The sequence below is a fragment of the Arachis duranensis genome, chromosome 5 (assembly GCF_000817695.3).
Source record: "Arachis duranensis cultivar V14167 chromosome 5, aradu.V14167.gnm2.J7QH, whole genome shotgun sequence".
In the NCBI taxonomy this organism is placed as follows: Eukaryota; Viridiplantae; Streptophyta; class Magnoliopsida; order Fabales; family Fabaceae; genus Arachis; species Arachis duranensis.
The window spans coordinates 108017192-108022042 of record NC_029776.3 but is presented as its reverse complement, the minus strand read 5'-3'; positions in this window follow the sequence as shown (position 1 = coordinate 108022042).

Here is a 4851-nt window from a genome sequence, read left to right as displayed (position 1 = left end):
CTGAGACTTAAGCCTCTCACGTGCTTGGGCTGTTTCTGGAGTTGAACGCCAGGTTGTAACGTGTTTTGGGCATTGAACTCCAACTTGTAACCTGTTTCTGGCGCTGGACGCCAGACAGCAGCATGATACTGGCGTTGAACGCCAGTTTACGTCGTCTATCTTCGCGCAAAGTATGGACTATTATATATTGCTGGAAAGCCCTGGATGTCTACTTTCCAACGCCGTTGAGAGCGCGCCAATTGGACTCCTGTAGCTCCAAAAAATCCATTCCGAGTGCAGGGAGGTCAGGATCCAACAGCATCAACAGTCCTTTTTCAGCCTAAGTTAGATTTTTGCTCAACTCCCTCAATTTCAGCCAGAAAATACCTGAAATCACAGAAAAATGCACACACTCATAGTAAAGTCCAGAAATATGATTTTTGCCTAAAAACTAATAATATTCTACTAAAAACTAATTAAAACATACTAAAATCTACATGAAATTACCCCCAAAAAGCGTATAAAATATCCGCTCATCACTGCCCAGAATCCAGGTGATGTGAATGCGTGGATCACGCGGACGCATGACCTGGCAGAAACGCAATCCATGCAAACGCCTGGACGACGCTTCCGCGTCGCTTTTCCGCGACCTGTACGTACCAGAATACGCTGGGGGCGATTTCTGAGCTGTTTTTGACCCAGTTTGCGGCCCAGAAAACACAGATTAGTGGCTATAAAGTGGGGGAATCCATTCATTGATAAAGAGGCCCTCAATTATTCACTTTTCATAGTTTAGATGTAGATTTTAGAGAGAGAGGTTCTCTCCTCTCTCTTAGGTTTTAGGATTAGGATTCCTCTTAACGGATTCAGAATTTCAACTCTTCATCAGGTTCAATATTTCTTTTACATTATATTTATCTTTGACTTTGAGATACTTTAATGCTCTCATTCAATTACTTATATTGCCAGATTGATTTATGAACTCTTTATGTTTAGATTGATTTTCTCTTATTAATGCAATTGAGGTATTTCAGATCTAAGATTCTTATTTAGCTTTTTATATTATTGGCTTTAATTGATTAACTGGAAGCTCTTGAATTATCAACTTATCGTGATTGGTTGTTATGTCGGCTAAATTGACTGGAATCCCACTAACTCTAGTCTTTCCTTAGGAGTTGGCTAGGACTTGGGGATCTAACTAATTAGTTCACTTGACTTTCCCTTGCCTTCATAAGGGTTAACTAAGTGGGATTAACTTCCATTCTCATAGGAGTAACTAGGATAGGACTTCCGAATTTTCATATCTTGCCAAGAGTTTAATTTATAATCATTTATTTATTTTTCTGTTCCTTACTTTCAAAACCCCCAATTTACAAAACTCATAACCAATAGTAAGAACACCTCCCTGCAGTTCCTTGAGAAGACGACCCGAGGTTTAAATACTTCGGTTATCAATTTTAAAAGGGGTTTGTTACTTGTGACAACCAAAACTTTTGTGAGAAAGGTTGATTGCTTGGTTTAGAAACTATACTTGCAACGAGAATTTATTATAACTTCTAAACCATCAATCTTCCGTTCTTCAAAATGGCGCCGTTGCCGGGGAATTGCAAACGTGTGCCTTATTATTGGTTATTGTAAATATTTACTTTTTAATTGATTTTTTCGAAAATAAAAAAAAATTTCAGAATTTTTATTTTTAAATTTTTATCTTGTCATATCTTAGTTTTAATTTTCAAAATTCAAATCTTTTTCAAAAATCATACCTTTTTCAAAATCTTATCTTATCTTATTTCAAAAATCAAATTTCAAATTTCAATATTTAAATTTCAAAATTCAAATTTCAAATTTCAAAATCAAATTTCGTCAAAATCAAATTTCAAAATTTAAAAAAAATTCAAAATTTGAAATTCAAAATTTGAAATTTAAATTTCAAAAACCTTTTATTTACTTTATTTTTATTTTATTTTATTTTGCTTGTTTATTTGTTTTTATTTTTGTTTTTAATTTTTATTAGCTACTATGAGTTCTCACCCCCGTCGCTTTGAGTTTGGTTCCAATGTTGTTGCAAGGAATGGAATTTATGACAGGAACATGCATCAAGGTCAAAACAATCAGAGATGGATGGAGCCACGAGGATCTGATCAACCCTTTAGGCAACAACACCTTCCAAGGTACCATGGACGACGACCATTTCACAATGCATGCAAAGACAATAGTTGTGGTGGACCTTCTCGTGACAACCAACACCCACCAAATTACTATGGTCAAGAGCCATTCCAGGGAGCGTACCAAGATGATGAATATGATGGACCCCCTTGTAGTTACCAACAAGGCCCACCATATGCTTATGAACCGCCTCCCCAACATACCTTTGAACCACCATACTCACAAGCCCCCTACAACCAAACACCACCATATGACCCTAATCTCTATCCACCACACCAACCACCAAATGAACCATACACAGAACCACCCCCATTCCAACACAACTACTCTCATGAACCACCACCTCAATATACACCATCTCCTTATCATTATCAAGATGAACCACCTTCCTATTATGAACCCTTTCTCCAAAATAATGAACCCTCCTATCCACCCCAACCTCCATCGGATAACAACGCCCTTAGTGCTATTCTTCAAGGGCAAGAAAGGATGAATAAGAGTGTGCTAAATTTCGTGGCCGCCTTAGGCGAGTTAATAAATCAATTAGCTTCTCAACATCTGAGCACTCAAAGTACTCCCATGGCTGCATGTGGAGAATCAAACGAAGAGCAAAGCATGAAGAAGACACTAGAAACTTCGGTGGACAATGAGGAACATGCCTTTGTATTGGAACAAGTGGAGAAAACCATAATAATTGCAGAGGAAGATAGTTGCAGAGGAAGAAGTGGTTGCAGACTTAGGAGATGCTGAATCTCTATGGGAAAGTCAGGTTATAAAACCTCCTTCCAAGGCGATTGAAATTGATGCTGAGGAGGGTGTACAACCTCCAAGGCATATCATAGTTGAAGACTTAGAAGAGGTTGGTCAAGAGATGGAGATTAAAGAAGAAGAAGCACAGCCTCCCATGCCCTTGGAAAGCAATGAAGAAGAGATTAAATTGGAAGAAAGCTACCAAGAAGAAGAGGTTGAAAATGAAGAAGCTTGTAAAGAGGTGGAAGTTGTCAGAGAAGAGCACAAGGGAGTAAAGCCTACAACTACCTTGCCAAAGTTGTTGGAGACCCCTCCGCCTAAGTTGCCATCATCCTTCACAACATTCAAGTGGGTAAAATTCATATCCCTTAGCTTTCTAATTCCACTTGAATATGGGCTACTGGAGACGGATGGTCAACTTAGAGCTCTTTGTGGCATTAAGCGTAAGAGAAAGATGGTCAGTAGTAAGAATTGTCCTGCAAGGTTCATTATGGTTGGAAGCTTTAAGTTTAAACGCAAAGGTTGGTGTAGAGCTCAGTTGAATGGGTCTAGGAAGTTGTTTGGACGCTTCAGTGAGAATTCTAAAGCTGAACCACCCGGATGGAATCATGATAATCAACTTGAAGTCGGGTGTAGAAACAAGATTTGGGATCCGGGAATATATGAGGATCAAATTTGGGAGCTCAAAGCTTGTGAAGAACTCCATCAAAGCTTGAGAAATTTACTTGGTATTGATAGAGCTTATTGGAAGTCCAAGCATTGGTGGAAGTTTCAGGATGAGTTCAAGCACAAGCCACCATAACAGGGAGCTCACCAGTGTCCAACTTAAGGACTTTAACTAAAAGTGCTAGGTGGGAGACAATCCACCATGGTATGATCGTTCCTTTTTCAATTTTATTTAGTTTTGTTTGTTTTTTAAGTTTTATTTTATTTTATTGAACCTGGAATTATTCATAACATCCGCATTAGCATTGCATTTTGCATCGTGCATATTTTAAAAAAAATTTTTGCAAAAGACGCGACAGCGTCGACGACGCGTCCGCGTCACCAGTGCGTTGAGAAGAAAAGAAAAGTGAACAGAGAGTCACACGAGAGTGTGGCTGGAGGCGTGCCTTTGGCACAATTTGATCCACGCGACCGCGTCGCTGACGTGTCCGCATCATTAGCGAAATAGCCTCCCCACGCGTCCGCGTCACCCACGCGAACGCGTAGCCCTGTAAAATCAACGTCAAAAGGTGTATGGCAGAGAGTTGTGATGGAGTGGGGTTGGACTCGCGCTAGAAGCACAAGCCCTCCCACGCGAACGCGTGCCCCACGCGCCCGCGTCATTTTCCAAAATGGCCATCCACGCGATCGCGTCACCCACGCGAACGCGTCACCCTAAATATTGGCAAAATGAGTTTGAACAAAGAGTTGCGCGAACGCGAGGCTGCACTCGCGCCAATCGCACAAATCAGGCCACACGATCACGTGACCCACGCGTCCGCGTCACCTGACCTTATCGCGCACCACGCGACCGCGTTACTCACGCGTCCGCGTCGCCTGCACCGCACAACTTATCCAGATCAGCGCCAATTATCGTATCTTTTCTTTTCTAATCCTAATTTCTTCTTTCTCTCTCCTTTGTCACTTTCTTTTTCTTCTTCTCATCCTTTTTTCACTTTCATTTTGTTTTATTTAATTTATTTGCATACTTTCATTCATTGCATTTTAATTTAGTGCATATTTTTATTTTCTTTTCTAAATTTTTTATTTTTCCATTGGTGTTAAATTTTCTTATACAACTGTTGTGTCTTTTCTGGTATTATTTTAGTGCTTAGTGACTTGTTATATTCTGGTTAGGTAATATTATTTAAATCAATGCAAATCTTTTATACCTGTATTACTTTTGCATTGACATGAATTTATATTACCTCTCCTTACCCACACTCTCCCTCATTGTTGCAAATTTTGCAC